Genomic DNA, 16,934 nt, shown 5'->3' with positions numbered 1-16,934 from the left:
GGACCCTCCACCCCTTCATGGGCGTGGGGACTGTGAGGGGTGTGGCCCCAAGGGGGACCCAGGGAGCCAGGCCTCCTGAGTGGCATACTTCCCGACTTGGATTCTTGGCTCCTTCTGAGAAAAGGGGAGATACCCGCCCCAGCCTCCTGGGCCTCCAAGGCTGAGGCTCCCTCTCTCCCTGCCAAAAATTAGCCTATCACGTCCTGTGAAACTCAGGTGGGTGACTCAGAGACAAGGCGGGCCTCCTCCGTGGCTGCTGCTCCCAGGGCAGGGCCCACGGGCAAGGCTGAGGCGTGGGCCCTCTCCACACACCCACACCCCGCAGGGACCCCGCGGCAGCTGGGAGCACCGCGTCCTCCTCCCAGAACTGCCAGGGAAGCCCACCTCCCCCACCCTTTCTCCTCTTTCCCTTTATTCCCACTCGTCTGGCCTGTTGTTTTCTCACCTGGGTGAAATGTGAGATCTGTCGGTAGAAATTACAAGATGGCCTGGCAGCTGACAGACACCCGCAGCGAGGAGCAGAGAAGGGGGCTGGGAGCAGGGCAGCATGGGGCACTGTCGGCTCTTCCCCAGTTTCTGTCCCCGCTGTGCTCTCCCCGCCCCGCCCCCCCCCACGGTGGGGCCCACGCGTCCACACCCAGAACGCAATGGTTGTGTCCAGAAACAGTGTCTTCCCACCGCAGCAGTTCCTGAAAACGGGCCTCTGGACTCCTTGGGGTCCCAGAGACCCTTTTAAGGGGCTCCATGAGGTCAAAACTATTTCCAAAGTCGTATCGAGATGTCATTTGTCATTTTCCTTCTCATTCTCTGACAAAACTCATTCTCTGGAGCTTTCTGGAAGCTACGTGATATTGTTGCAAAGACTGAATGAAGTGGTGGATACAAGAGCCTCGCCCTCCCCGTGAGACCAGACATTGAAGAGTCTGCAAACGTTGAAAATAGTGCCCCTCCTCTCATTTTTTTATTTGGAAAATATCGCAATTTTTTTAATAAAATACATGTTGGCATGTGATGAGTTTATTATTCTCAGATTAAACCCAGGCTTCTCGGCCTTGGCATTGTTGGCATTCTGAGCCAGGAATTCTCTGCTGTGAGCCTGTCCCAGGCAGTGTGGGCTGCGGGCTGTGGCGCTCGCCTCTACCCAGCGGATGCCAGCAGCACCTCCCAAGCCCCAGTTGTGACAAACAAAAACGTCCCAGATGCCCTGGCTGGTGTGGCTCCATGGATTGAATGCCTGCCTGTGAACCATAGGGTTGCTGGGTCAGTTCCCACTCAGGGCACGTGCCTGGGTTGCAGGCCAGGCCCCCAGTAGGGGGCGCTCCAGAGGCAACCACACATGCATGTTTCTTTCCCTCTCTTCTCCTTCCCTTCCCCTCTCTAAAAATAAAATAAGTAAAATCTTAAAAAAATATTCCTGACATTGCCAAGCTAAAATTGCTAAAATGAACATTAGCAACAGCTAGAACACCACCAAAACTCTGAATAATTTTTAAGGGTGGAAAGTGGTTCCGAGACTAAGAGGTTTGAGGACCACTGCCCTAACAACACACGGGCCACCAGTGAGCTTGCAGGTCAGGACGAAGGAGTGGCCGGGTGGTCTTGGCCAGCCTGTTCCCGGAGCGATGCCCAGCCCTTCTCACTGGGTTGCTACAGGAGGCGTGAGTCGGCCTCCCAGGGGGAGGGCCCTGAGTTTTTTCCCTTTTAAATATCATTTATTTTGCTTTCTCAAAAAGCAGAAATCGGCGCATACACAGGATGGAAAACATGTAAAACCACCAGAGGGTGAGAAGGAGTCCCCAGTTATCCCACCACCCAAGGAATAAGTACACATCACATTTTGGTGTTTATCTTAATATTCAGGGAACTGCATCTTTTGTTTTTATTGGATTTATTGGGGTGACATTGGTTAATAAAGTTATATAGGTTTTAGGTGTATAATTCTATAATATATCATCTGTATATTGTATTGTGTTCACCACCCCAAGTCTCCCTCCATCACCATTTATGCCCCCATACACTCTTCTCCCCCCCACCCCCCAGGGAACTGAGTCTTTATAAAGTTGTGGCCCCAGCCTTGTGGCAGTGGGTGAGGTGGCTTCCTCCCCCAGGCAGGCCAGGAAGCCCCTCCCAAGATTTTCCACAGTAACCGAAGCTGCTCTCCCACGGGCCAGCAGCGGGTGTCTGGGCGATGGTGAGATTCGCAGAACACCCGCGAGGCCCGCCGCCCCCCAGATCTGTGCCTGTCCCGAAAGCCTCTGGACCGTGGTTAGTGCCTAAAAGCTCACCCTTTGCGTGGCATTCCTTTAACCTACAGCTTTGCCCCCTCATAGCCCTCCTAGAATGCTTTGCAATCTCCCAGCTTAAAACCCTCTTGGTTCTACTCTCCCTGCGACTTGAAGTCCCCACGCATTTGCGTGAGAAATAGTAGTTTCCGACTACTGTGTACTCACTGTGTATCGGGCACGGTGCTGGATGCTTCGCATACCGTAACTCATTTAATCTCCTGACCTACCGTAAGGTGGGCACTATTACCTCATTTTACAAACAAAGGAAGCAAGGCATAGAATGGCTAATTAACTTGCCCAAAGCCACAGAGCCAGCAGTGGCAGGTTTGAACCCATTTCCCACGACACCAAAGCCTGTGTCCCCAGATGCCACACTCTGCATGCACACAGGCAGCCCTCCTGGCTCCTTCAGCCTCTTCTCCCAGCAATGTCGCCAGTGTGGGCTCGGGACACAAACAGACTCCAACCTTAACTTCATCTTAAAATAACCGTGTGAGTTGGGGGAAGTCACTCAGCCTTTCTGAGCCTCAGTGGCCTCCTCTGCAAACTGGGAGTGACAATAACACCGACCTCATAAGAGAGTTGTGAGGGCTCAGTGATATAAGCAAGGTAAATTCTTAGCACTGAGCCTGGCCACTAGGAAATGTTCAATAAAAGAAGAAAGGATCCTTGACCTTTTCGTCTGAGAGACGACACCAAGACCTCTGTGGTTTCCCCGAGCTCCTTAAGAAAAGTTTGTGTCTCTCAGATCAGCCTCGACCTCCGCAGGGTGAGAGCCAGCCTGCCTCCCCACGCACTGTTCCCGCCACACAGGATGTCCTCTGCTTCGTCACTGTCAACTCCTATTCATCCTTCAAGACCCCGTGCAGGCTCCGTCTCTTTTTCAAAGTCTTTCTTCCTTCCCTTCCCACCCTCTACCCAGCTAGGCATTCCTTCCTCTGACACCTACAGCCACAACCCCAAACCTGGCTGGGTGTCAGGGCCCCAAGCCTCCTGTTAGAGCTGTGCACGTCCAGGCCCCACCTCCCACCAACTGAATCAGAACTTCCAGGGTGGGGCTCGGAATCCGCGTGGTGATAGGCTTCCGTATCGATGAGGACAGGCAGCCAGTGTACACCCTTGGGCCTGCAGCACACCATCCTGTAATTATTTGTTTCCAGGACATTCGACATGGTCTCCCACAGAGGGTGGAGAGGACCTTGAAGGGGCCTCCCTGTTTTCAGTCTCCAAACTGCTCCTAACGTTTGCTGAGCACTTACTGTATGGCAGATACTGTTTTCAGTGTTTTCCTTGTATTATCTCAATGAATCCTCATCCCCCCCTAGGAAACAGGCATTGTTATCAGGGTGGGTTCTGTGGGTGACTTGCTCAACTTCCATCCCACCCTCTGGGGCAGCTGTGAGAACAAGCCAGGACGCTTCCTGCTACAGGCAGTGTTATTGCCCAAGGGCCCCCCAGCAGCCAATCTGCCCGCATGGATGTCTCCATCGGTGACTGACTGTGACGGGGATACCAATGCACGCCCCTTCCTTAAAGACAAGGACTCCTTTGCTGAACACCTTTGGTTCAAGGGTTCTCAGATGGCTTTGCTGAAACTTCCGCAGATGTTCTGCCCAACCTTCTCTCCGCCACACCTTTACTTAGGGTCACCTTGCTTTGCCATCTGACGGCTCTCCTGGCCTTACTCAGCTCGCTACCCAGACATTTCCCTCCCTTTTAAATTCTCACTCAGGCATTTCCCTTTCTTCTAAATTCTTGCTTGATGTCTGCTTCTCAGAGGACACAGACTACTGCACCTTTTTGTGAAAAGGTTGGAAAGCTAAAAACGACATTTTCAGACTCCCTTGCAGCTAGGGTTCTGGCTATGAATTAGACTCTACTAATTAGATACTGTAATATCTGCAGGTGGAAGAGAGGCAGGGCCCCCTTTCCCTCTCCTTTTAGTTATTTCTGCTGGCCAACGAAGTTTGGGGAAATATGAGATTTTTCTGCTGGGGATCTCAGGCCCCTTACACACAGGTGCCAAGAGGCAGTTGCAATGGTGGCTTCAACATCTCCCTTCCTGCCCTGGGATTGGCAGTAGAGGACATGTCCCTTGAACATGACCACAGAGGTTATAGCTCCCCTGGAGGGTCAATGCTGGACACAGTTCCCAGGAGCCCAGCCTAGAGCTTTCTCCCTCAGCCTTCCCAGTGAGTCTATAAGCCCCTAGTTCCCAAAGTTAAATCCCTCTTGTTTAAATACCGTGAGTGGCTTCCGTTTCCTGCACTAATATTGTCATAATTGTGCATGAGAAAACCGAGCCTCAGGTGAGGAAACCTGCCCAGGGCGGCAGTGGGAATGGGCAGTAGAACCTGGCAGTCAGGTTCAAAGCAGTGTCCTCGGCTGCTCTCGGGCCTCTGCGCCCTGTTCAGTGCTCCCGACGCCCTGGGAACGTCCTCGGTAATCAGATTGGAGGGAAACAGGTTTGCCGCTTTATAAATGCATTCCACTTTGTATGTTTAACGCGGTTACTTTGTACCCACTTCATCCCATAAAAGACTGCAGGTGGTTTTTACCTACATGGGAAATCTTTCAAAATACAAATCAACTTTTGTGACGTGTTTAAGAATTGGCTTAAAATATAGGGGGAAAATGCAAAACTCAGCAAAAAAAAATACATTTCTAAAACTAAAATCTATTTAGTTTTTTTGCATATTCTAAAAGAAATACCTATCCTTTGTATTAACGGGCAGACACACAGACCACGTCAAAAAAAAAGTAGGGGCGCATCACTGCCCTCCTCCTGATTTTCCCGTCCACACTCACCGCCGTGCAGCATGGCCCCCGTTTCACTTCCTTGCTCGTTGCTGTCGCTCTCCCTCACCAGAGCATCAGCTACACGAGGCCAGGGATGTTTGTCTGTTCTGTTCGCTGCTGTGCCTGATGCTGCACCGATCACACAGATGTGCTCAGCAAGTATATGCTGAATGAATTAATTCACGTCAAGGTGCAGCTTACCACTCTTTTAATACCTTTATCATTTAACGCTTTGGGATAAAGCACCTGGCTATTTAAGAGCAGCTGCTCTGAAGATCTGGGGTCTGTGGTCACCTTACCCAGCGAGCAGTTTAAAGTGTCCCCCGAGGGCTGTGACATGTGTATGGAGCCATCTTTGTGCATGTGGTGAAATGGTTTCAGATTCTACCCAGATCCCCCAACTCGGGGCCTGAATCAGCTCCTAACCTCGGGGAGGGTGGGGTCTCGTTAGGAATCTGCTGGCCCAAACCCACAGCCTCCAAGGCTGGCAGCAGGGCAGAGCGGCCCCAAGTCCTTCCATGGCAGGGTTGTCCTCTCCCTGGTCCCGGCTGTCTTGGGGAGGGAAGCACACTTTTCCTTTGGTGATCTGCCTCAAGCTTGGCCTTGGAGTTCTCTCCTTCATCCCCCACAGCACAGCCGAGCCCCTTTGAACAAGATGCTACTAAGCCGGGGCGGGGGGGAGGGGGAATAAGCACAGACAGCCTCGTGCAGCTGTGTTCTCTGTGGCACATGCCGTCCCCCTCGGCTTCGGGTTCACCAGCCTCAGCAAACGTCCTGCTTCCCGTCTCACTCTGTGTGCAGGAGACTCCTCTCCACCTAGAACACCAGAGTCCCCCAGGCCCAGGTCCCAGAGGGCGAGGCCCAGAGGCGTGCAGGGGCCCAGTTCCCTCGCTGAAGGCCTGCCTTCTGAAGTCCTGTCTACCTGGTCCCGCGCCTGCCCGGGAGAGTAGCTCCAGGCAGGGGACCCCTGTTCGGGGAGAACCAGCTCCCTCTAAGCCCAAGACAGGTCTGGGGATGGCCTGGCACAGTCCTCCCTCTCCACCCCCAGCTCGCTTCGTCTAGCCTGAGGTGGGCTTCAGAACCACCCGGCACTCCTCGTCATATCTGTTTGCCAGCCAAGAGTGACTAGGTTAGAAATGAGGACCCGGGGGTGCTTCTAGGAGAAAAGCCATAGGTCTCGGTGCGTGAACTTTATCCTGTTGGTTCCGTGTGTTCAGAGGTCTTTTCTGTTTACTCCCTGGGCCACAGATGAGGCCACCTGATACGGGCCTGAAGGGCACGGGCATCGCCACGGCCCGAATAAATTCTGAAGCTTTGGATGCATCGTGCGGTCCCTCCACTGGGACCAGCAACCCCTTCTGCAGGTGGGACCCAGAAGAATTATTTTGGCAGATGCATGTTTTTAGGAGCTTGCTCTTGTGGCAGGCACAGCGGGTGCCGAGAGCCAGCCTGCCCCCACGGGACGCAGACCCGAGGACACGCCTCACCGTGGCGAAGCACCATCCAGCTACCCATTCATTCATTCATTCATTCATTAGCCAAGAAACATTTAATAAGCACCAGTGTGTGCCAAGCATTGTTCTAGAAATTCAGTTACATTAAATCCTTTTAAGTTCAAAATAACCATGCCAGGTAAGGCTAATAATCCCCACTTGACAGATGAAAAAACTGAGTCAGAATGATGAGGTCGCCTGTTCAAGATCACACCTCCGGCACAGGTGGAGCTGGGCCCCGGCTCTAGCCTCCCCCTTCCTCCTCTCTCCCTTCCCCGCCCCTCTCCTCCCTCCCCCCCCCCACCCAGGGCTTCCCACTCCCCCCGAGAAAGCTTTGTGTAACTGCGCTCTAAGACCTCGCACGGAGCACTTGACTTTGTCTGCCTCTTGAAGCCGTGAAACGCGTAATTTCATTAAGCTCTTTACAAACTTACGAGGTTCCACCCTTGGGAGATACCTAAGCTCCAGCCTCCCATGACAGAAGGGGAAACCCAGCAGTTCTGGGGCCTTGGTGACGCTGGCTTAGCGCCAGCTGTCCCCAGCCCGAGAGCAAAGCCAGGCCCGGCTGTGAGGACTGAGGGCTGGCGAACGGCAGGCAGGATGAGGGGTGAGCCGTCCGTCGGGACAGAGGGGAGGTTTGGAAGCCTGTGCTGAGAACATTCTCACCTGTGCGGTGGGGGAAGTGTATGCTCCGGAGCCACAGACCTACCCTGTCCCCTGCTAGCTGAGTCACCGTGGACAAGCTGTGCAACCTCTCTGCTCCTCAGGGCTCTCGCTTATAAGTGGGGAAGGTCAGCCGAAATGAAAGCGAGTCTCACTGTGTTCAGCGTGTAACTCACCAGGAGCATGAAAAGCACAGCACGGTGACTCCCAACCTTCCCTCCCGCACCCGCGGCCCGGCCACAGCTTCGGACTCCTGCTCAAGGCGGAGCCCGCAGCAGCCACCTCCGACGCACTGAGCTGACGTGTGTAACCCTCACGTGACCCTCCACCAAGTCGGCGGTTTGAAACCAGCGTTTTAGTACCTCTCACAAGTTCGTGGGTCAGGAGTTCAGGCAGGGGTGGGCAGGGCGATCATTTAGCTCTACATGGCGTTACTGAGCTCTCTCGATTCAGGTGACAGCGGGGCTCATCTGAAGGGCCCGTCGTCGTCACCCACATCCCCGGTGGCTCGGTGCAGACTGCCGGGAGGCTGGGCCCTCTCTCTCTCCGTGGGGCCTCGGGGCCTCTGTGTGCGATCTCACCAGCCAAGGCAGTGAGACCCGCCCACGTGGCAGCTCAGGGGTCCACGCGGCAGCAGGCAGAAACTGCAGTCTCTCCAGGCCTGAGCCGGGACCTGGAAGGGCCAGGACCTGGAAGGGCATCCCTTCTGCTGGATGCTGGTGGTCAAAGCCATCACAGGCATGCCCGGGTTCCAGGGAAGGGGACTTAGACCGGGCCTCTCTTTGGGGCCAGGTGTCAAAGAACCTGCAGCCACCTTTAGTCTGCTGCAGCTGGGGAGATGCAACTCGTCTGCTGAGCCCGAGACAGCCAGCCAGTCACAGGGCCCTTGTCATCCCTCCCCAGGCGCCCACTGTCCCCACGCGTAGTCGTTCAGAACCTTCTTCGGACCTCACTCTGTGGGGGATGCAGAACCAAGCGAGCCCGGGTCCCGGGCCACGGGGGCTCACTGCAGGCCTGGGGAAACGGGCCACGGTCCTGGACGAACGGAGTCGCAGGGCCGAGTGCCTCAGCCAAGGAAGGGGCCGAGACGCTGCCTTCGAGGCTCAGGAAGGGGGAGGGGAGAGCTCGGGGAAGGGGGAGGGCAGATGGCATCTGAGCTGCATTTCGAAGATGGGCAACACTTCACAGCTGGACTCGCGTGCTCATCGGGCCTGTATTGGACGCCTGCGGTGTTCGGCCCTGAGGACGCAGCAGCGGCCAGAGCAGGGCTCCTCTCCCAAGAAGCTGACCATTCTGGTTGGGGAACACTGTTAATAGGCAACACTGTGAATAAATAAAGAGCATAGTTCCTGATCATGATAAGCCTGTGAAGAAAATAAAGTGGGAGAAAGGGACCAAGCGAAACTGGGGGTGGGGAGGGTGCTGTAGGTGGGGAGTCGGGCAAGCCCCCTCACCCCACGGGCAGCACCGTGACTGGCGTGGAGGCGCCGGCCCGGTGAGCACCGAGGCCCCACGTGCCAGGCGGGGCGACACTCAGTGTCCAGCCTGTGAGCTTGGGGAGGTCACACCTGTGTCTGAGAAATGCAAGAACGTCAGTGGGGACGGTGCCCGCCGGGCAAGGGGAGTGGCAGGCAGGGCTGGCACGGCGAGTAACGGAGTTTGTGCCTGACTCAAGTTCACTGTCAGAAGGCCCCTCTGGCTGCTGTGCGGCTTAGATGGGCCAGTGGAAGGGGGAGGCCAGTGAGGAGGCTGCCATGGTGTCCACAGGGGAGATCTGGGTGAGAGAAGTGGACGCGGGGAGAAGGGCTGGGCTTGGGGGTGTTTGAGGGGCGTCAGAAGTGTTTGCTGGTGGACAGGTGTGGGGAGCAGAAACCAAAGGAGGCTCCGAGTCTGGGCCCTGACTGAACTGGGAGAAGGGACCGGTGTCACTTCCTGATGCGAGGAAACTGGGAGGAAGAAATCGGTCTGAGATCCATGGTTGCTGTCATCCGAAGTTTCACTTCAGATTTCCAGGCGCCAGTTATCATTTTAGAATGTCATCTGTGAGACGGGCTTATTGTGACCACTTTGTAGCCGAGCAAACTGAGGCTCAAGGAGTTCCCGCCCAGCCCCACAGTTACCGGGAGCAGAGCCAGGCATGACCCCCGAGGTCCGGCCAACCCCGGATCCTGTGCTGTGTGCCATTGGCCAGTCGTCCTCGGCCACAGCCCCCCACCCCCAGGGGACAGTTTGGGCCGTCACACCAGGGAGGTGCAGCTGGCTGGGAGATGGCAGGGATGCTGCTCACCACCCTGCAACGTGCAGGACGTGCTCTCAACGGAGGATGACTCTGCCTTAAATGTCGGGGGTTGGGGGTGGGGCTCAGGAGCAAGGACACAGACCAGTGACTTTCAACCTTTTCCATCACATGGCACACGTGAACTAACTACTAAGATTCTGCAGCACACCACAAAATACATTTTCTGCCAACCTGAGAAAAAACCAGATATACTTTTGATTCATTCACACCGGGTGGTTGTTATTGTGTGGGCTGTGGTTGTATCTTTGTTTGGCAATCGAAGGGAAAAGCCCGGGAAAATCATCACCCTTGCTGCCACTTGCTGAGCACTTACCATCTGCCAGGCACCATTCTGAGCTCCACGTGTATTGACTCACTCACTGTTCATGAGAATCCTGCCAGGGAGCCCTATTCCCATCCCCATTTTACAGATCGGGAGACTGGGGCACCGAGAGGGGAGCCACTGCCGAAGGTCACGCAGCTGCCAAGCCGGGATTGCGGGGCAGGCGGTCTGCTCCAGAGCTCACACTTTTTCCCACCGTTAGTTACCCTGGGAGTGTGGGCGGGAAGGGGAGGGCTCGGGACAGCTGCGCACCTCCGGGCCATTTCTGAGGTTTCCCACTCTCGCGATGGGAGATTAACACTCTGGGAACCACAGACACCAGGGATGGGGTGGGCGGTGGGGAGGGACCAAGGAAAAAACTACTGGACACATTCTTGGCTTCAGGCCAGTTGAGAAAGTTAAAGAAAAGACCCAGAAAAATCTCCTTTGGGGGGCCTGGTGCTGTTTTGCAAGGTGTTGCCTTTCTGCTTGGCTGTATTTGCTTTGCCAAACTGGAACGCTTTTCTGAAATACAGCAGCCCAGAGGCCCGGGGCTGTTTGCCAAGGGAACTGGGGCCGGGGCGGCGGGGGCGGTGGAGGGCAGGGCTTGGCATCCCCGCGGAGGCCCACCTCATCTGCCTGCTGCTGGGAGGGTCTGTGGGGGGGCTCAGGGAGCCAGAAAGGGCCTGGTGGAGAGGGGACGGCACTGGGCTGGGAGTCAGGCAGGGGCAGGCAACCGACCGCCCCAGTCCCCCGTCTGTGCTGATGACTTCCATCCAAACGTGCGCCTCCACAGTCCTCCGCCCCAGCCTGGACTCGTGTGTCCCCTTATCACTCTCCTGGGCCACTTGCATGTCCTGCTAAATCTCAAACTTAACATGTCCCCAGATCAAACTCTCATTATCACCCCTGGTTCCTGCTTATTCCCCGAGCTCCCCAGCACAGTCAGCGGTGCTCAGGTCAAACACCCAGGAGTCGTCCTGGATCCCCGTTCTTTCCCCCATGCCCACCTCCTCTCCATCAGCACCTCCCATGGGTCCACTGCCAAAATGTGTCCCACACCTGGCCACCTCTCGCCACCCCCACCAGCCTGGTCCGAGTCACCAGTCGCTTCTTATCTGCCGTTCTGTCCACTCTTGCCCTTCCGCAGTCCATCTGCACGTGGCCACCAGGGCGGCATTTTAAGAATGTGGATCAGATTGTACGACTGCCTGCTCAGGACTTCCCGCCGGCTTCCTATCACGCGAGGAACAAAAGCCTCTCTTCTCACCACGACCTCAAGACCCTGCCTGACCTGGTCTTCGCCCAGCTCTCCTTCCGCATCAGCCTCTGCGTCACCCTCGCTGGCTGTGCCCTCTGCATCCACCGTCTGCTCTCCCTGGACACTCTCCTCCTTCCCCCTCCCCCGACTTCCCGGGGCTCCCGATTTCCCATCATTCACGTCTCGGCTCGGATGTCGTCTCCTCAGGAAGGCTCGCCCTCAGCACCATGCCGGTCCTTCCCTGTCCCTTCAAAAAATTTTATTCTTTATAAAACATATTCTATTCTGAAACTATCGGGTTTACTTATTGCCATTTCCCTGTACAATGTCAGCAACGTGAGATGAAGGGCTGAGTCTATCTCGCTCCCTGCTGGGTCTGCGGCGCCCAGAACCGTGGCCAGCACACAGCAGGTGCTCAGCGCACACGTGTTCGCTGGGTGAACCACGGTGTTTTGCGGGGGGGGGGTGTTACATGAGCCAGTCCTGGGCACTCTCTGCAAACATGCAGAACAAGGCCCCCGAGGCCCACTGGCAAGGCCCTGCCTCCTCTGATATTGTCTGTGACTCTCTGAGTGTTCAGAACCGTAAGAGGCCAGATGGAAGGCTCAGCATTAGATGTGAAAGAAAAAAATGATAAAGACGGAGTCTCCTGCAGACAGTACAGGAAGGGCTGGAAGCCCCAGGGGAGCTCGGGTGTGAAGTGCTGGTGGGAGAGCTGCAGTGGATAAGTCATCTTGAGCCCTGTGCCCTGGCCTCGGTTTGCTCCTCTGTAAAGTGGGCACAACGCTCCATGTCCTTCTTCCCTTACAAGGTCACAGGGAGGGTCGAACAAGAATACATCTTATGGCTCAGGATTTTATGAACAAGTACATGGTAAAAAAAAATCTTTACTGAGTGTCTGGGAGTCAGACATTGTGCTGGGCCTGGGGATGCCACCACAAGCCGCCCTTGCCTTCCAGAAGGGAGAGAATCACACAGTGCGCTCACCCAGTGAGGAGTGTGCTGGAAGTGGAGCGGCTCCCCCTGAGAGCCTAGTGTGGGGGTGGTGCAGGGAGGGCTTCCCTGAGGAAGTGCCATCTGGGCTGAGAGAGGAAGGGTAAGCAGGAGTTTGCTAGGTGAAGGAGTGGAACGAGGGCTGGAAGGGGTGTTCAAGGCAGAGGGTACAGCTTGTGCAAAGGCACTGAGGTGGGAAAAAGCACAGAGAATGCAGGGGACTCCAAGAGAACTGGTGTGACTGCACATGTTAAGGGGGAACATGCACCCCCAGGAGCTGGCAAGGCGGGCCGGGGCCAGCCCCTGCAGGGCCTGGGAGAGCATGATGGGCAGGCTTCCAAATCCCATGGGCAGTGAGACTTCCAAAGGGTTTTGCGAGGAAGTGGGGGCAATGACAGGATCAGACTTGTCATTTGAAAAGGTGGCTCTGGCGTAAAAGGAGAGATATTGGAGAAACGCAGCAGGGTGAGCATGGGAAGACAGTTGAAAGGTTAGTGTGCACATCCCAGCAAAAGCACACGCAGCGGAGGCGGGGGCAGGGCACCGCACCACTGTTGCTCAGGAGCGGCCCCACCGAGGAGCCAGCTGGCGATCTGCGGCAAAGTGGGGAATGTGTAGGTTCCTCAGTCAAACCCCTCTGTTTCTCCAAATCGATTCTGCCGAAATGCTGGCACAGAAGTTTGCAGGCTAACCGGTATACACATGTCTGTTTTGTCACTGCTTAAAATGGTAAGAACTGGAAGCCACTCCAGTGGACACTGAGGCGGGGGGCCTGGTTAAATAGCTGGGTGGAAGCACACAGCGCAGTGCTATGCAGCTGCTGAAAGAATGGATTCAGTTCGTCTATTCTGGTGGAGAAAAATGGACACAAACCATTGCTAGGTGAAAAAGCAGGTTACAAAACAGAATATGTGTTATCAAACCATCCATCTGTAAAGTTTATGTCCTCCTCATGCGTCCATGTCCACAGAAAGATGAGAGACACGTCTCATTGCACCAGTGGCAATCTCTGGAGTAAAACAGCAAAGGGGAAGTTCTCACTTTCTCTGCATTGCTTGAATTATATTTTACAATGAGGGTGTACTTTTAAGAAAAACAGGTGTTTCTTTTAAAATATGAGATGCTATGAATGAGGCTTCATCCATCACCTCTCCACTATTACCACCATTATCTCCCCCACCACCTTCACCACCACCACCTTCACCACCATCACCACCACCATCACCACCATCACCACCACCTTCACCACCACCATCACCACCTTCACCACTATCTTCACCACCACCACCACTACCACCATCACCACCTTCACCACCACCACCACCACCTTCACCACCACCATCATGACCACCACCACCACTACCACCATCACCACCTTCACCACCACCACCACCACCACCACCTTCACCAACACCATCATGACCACCATGACCACCATCACCATCACCACCGCCATCATCACCACCATCACCACCATCACCATCACCACCACCACCTTCACCACCACCATCACCACCACCATCACCACCACCATCACCACCTTCACCACTATCTTCACCACCACCACCATCACACCACCTTAACCACACCATTGCCATCATCACCACCATCTTCACCACTACCACCACCTCACCATTATCACCACCGCGGTCACTATCACCATCACCACTTGCACTACCCCCACCCCCACCACCATCACCACCACTGCCACTCTTGTCACCCTCACACTCCTCCCTCTTCCCTGACCCAAAAACAGCAGTTCAACAGAGTGAGCACAGGTTTCAGAACAGCATCGTCCAATTGAGATATAATATAATACGAGCCCCATACTCAGGAAGTAGCCACATTAAGAAATTTTAAAAAAGTGAAATAATTTCAATAATATATTTTATTTAAGTCAATGCATCTAAAATATCATTTCGCCATGTGATCAATGCAAAAAAATATTTTGCATGGTGATGTTTCACAACCTTTTTTGTCACACCAAGTCTTCGAAGCCTAGTGTGCATTACACACTCACAGCCCTTTTCGGTTCAGACGAGTCACATCTCCAGTGCTGCTGCTGGAGGCTCCCCACCGGACAGCACAGCTCTGCAGCCCCCTGCCTGGGTTCGCATCCCAGCTCCAGCACACGCTGGCTTTGTGTCTGTAGGCAGGTTACTTACATCTCTGGACTCACTTTGTCACCTGGGAATAAGAGCAGAGTTATTGTAATGACTAAATTGATGGCCTTGCGTACAGGCATGCTCCAGGGCCCATCACACAGACATACATACAGGCGCACTGCAGGGCCCATCACACAGACATACATACAGGCGCACTGCAGGGCCCATCACAGAGACATACATACAGGCGCACTGCAGGGCCCGTCACACAGACGTACACACAGGCACACTGCAGGGCCCGTCACACCAACATGGGTACAGATGTGCTCCAGGGCCTGCCACACCGACAGTGCTGTGTCACACCAGCTGTTGCTATCCTTACAGAAACCTGGAAGGAGTTCAGAGGATCTGGCTGTGCATGTGGGAACCATTGGAGAGACAGAGATATAGAAGGGGCGGGTGCAGCCTGAAGGGGCTTCAGACATCATGGAGGAGAAGAAGGCAGCCCTCCCAGCTCAGGGGGCATTTGCACAGGAGAAGCCAAGTGGGCAGGGCTTGGTGGAGAAGGGAGAGGAGCAGGGCCAGGCTGGTCAAGAGAGAGGGTGTTGGTTAAGGGGCAGAGAGAGGAACTGGGAAGTGCCAAACAGTGGGGGTGGGGCTGAAAGCGGTGGGACCCCGCAGTCGCATCCCCCAGCACCCTCATCTGATGGGTGGGAATGCCGGGGCCAGACAGGGCAAGTGGCTTGTCCAGGGAGCTCGGCCGCACGCGCCACCCCTTGTTCACGGCCCAGGCACCCGGCCCATGCACACCTCTGACTCTGAAGGCACAGGCCCTCGCTGAGTTCTGATTGGCTGGATGGATGCTGCGTTGTTACGTCATTGCAATGAGCTGCCCCTTCAGAAGAAGTGCCTGCCCGTACGCTGTGCTGTTGTAAGTCGTTGCTAGGCTGGGTCCGTCCTTTTCTAGAACATTCTGCATCCCAGCATTTCCCAAAGGGTGGTTGGTGGCACGCTAGGTTCATGAGATGCTCCGCTATAAAAAAACTCTGAGGTCAGGTAAATTTGGGAAAATGCGGATGTCTGGAGAGCCACCGCATGAACTATCAGAGGATCTGAGAAGGCCTGTGGTACGGGAGTGGTGCTGGTATTGCCGAACTCCTAGAGCCCTGGTCCCAAATCCATTTGACCACAGGACCCCCTTGTTCCGGCGGACAGTCACACAGATGGACACACACCGATGGGCATCCTTCAGAATTCACTTTGGAAACAGCTACTGTCCCTGGCCCCAAACAAGACAGGATGAGCAATTAATGATAGTGCACATGTGTGTGTGTGTTTCAGCTGAATGCCGGTTGCGAGGGCCGTTTCCAAGAGGGACCCAACATTTGACTATGGGTAGGAAGAACCAAGCCCCCTGCGATGTATCAGCTTCTGCTACGTATGAGCTCACGCCTGAGTTTACGCCACACCTGATCTTAGTCTCACCTCCTTTCTTCACAGAGAAGGAAAAGTGATGCCCGACAGTGTAGGGTGGGTCAACCCAGGAAAGCTTCCTGGAGGAAGGGAGCGTTGAGCCAGCTCCTTAGAAGGGGTGGGGCCCAGCTGGGCAGGGAAGAGGGTGGAGGTGAAAATGCCACACCCCTGGAACATTGGGCACCTTCCAAACCCTGCATCGCCCTGTCAGAGCCAGCTGTTGGCTCTCTGCCCTCGCTTGTAGCCCTCGTTCCTTCCCCTCCTCCCATCCCGGTTTCAGAACAGCCTCCTGAGTCAGCTCTTTTCTTCCTGCTGGGGACATCTGACCCCCTTCTGTCCAAGGAAGGGACACCAGCTTTGGGGTTCCAGGGCCCCTTCCCCTTTCCTCCGGGGCAAGGACAACACGCAGCCTGGAAGGAAGGGAGATTGCAAGACTGCGCATCTGCTCCTCTCCAGCAGGGGAGGCATGACCTCAGCCCGGGATGAACTGGGGCTCAGCCCTCTCACCCTGAGCACCTGCCCAGTGGGAAGGTACAGGAATCAGGTGCCTGGAGCCGAGGAAGGGAGGCCCAGGAGTGGGAACCTGATTCAGGCTGGAGGTAGGACCAGAGTCCTCTGGCCCCACGGGAGGCCCCAGTGCCCAGCCAGAGAGAGGGGAGCGTGGAGCGGGGAGCGACAAGGGCTGGGAGAGGCCCGCTGAGCACAGGCGCCGGCCAGGCTCCTCCACCCCAGCCCAGGGGAGCGGTCTGGATCCCTCCCTCCCTCCCTCCCAGCTGACAGGGCAGGGCGCTGTGAGCGTGCAGGGACGTGGAACCGAAACTCAGCAGAGAGTGCTCAGCAAAGAGTACTCGCCCAGGGACCCTTGCCCTGGCAGAACCCCAGCAAGCCCCGCACTGCCCGGAGCCTCCCCACCCAGACCCGCCCTTGCCAGCAAGGGGGCTAGTGCGGAGCGCAGAGCCAGGGCGGAGGGAGAGGCTCTGGGGCAGCCAGACAGACGTGTGCACTGAGCACCTGTTATGTTTCAGTGTGGGTCCCCGGGCTGGGCTCTGTGAACGCCACGGGGACCCCAACCAGACCTGGCTGCGCACAGGCTGTGTGGCTTTGGCCATCACAAGTCTCTGAACCTCGGCTGCCTCTGCTGTAAGAGGGGGCTCCTACCACCCCACTTTCTGGGTCACTGGAAGATGCACTGACCTAAACCTCGTGCTGTAAGGCAGGGACACCCTGCAAAGAGCGGGTGCTCAGCAAAGGCGCTGTGGTGA

Source organism: Phyllostomus hastatus, unplaced genomic scaffold (assembly GCF_019186645.2).
Source record: "Phyllostomus hastatus isolate PE091 unplaced genomic scaffold, TTU_PhHast_1.1 phas_scaffold_182, whole genome shotgun sequence".
Lineage (NCBI taxonomy): Eukaryota > Metazoa > Chordata > Mammalia > Chiroptera > Phyllostomidae > Phyllostomus > Phyllostomus hastatus.
The sequence above is the reverse complement of the archived record's forward strand: the minus strand, read 5'-3'. Positions refer to the sequence as shown.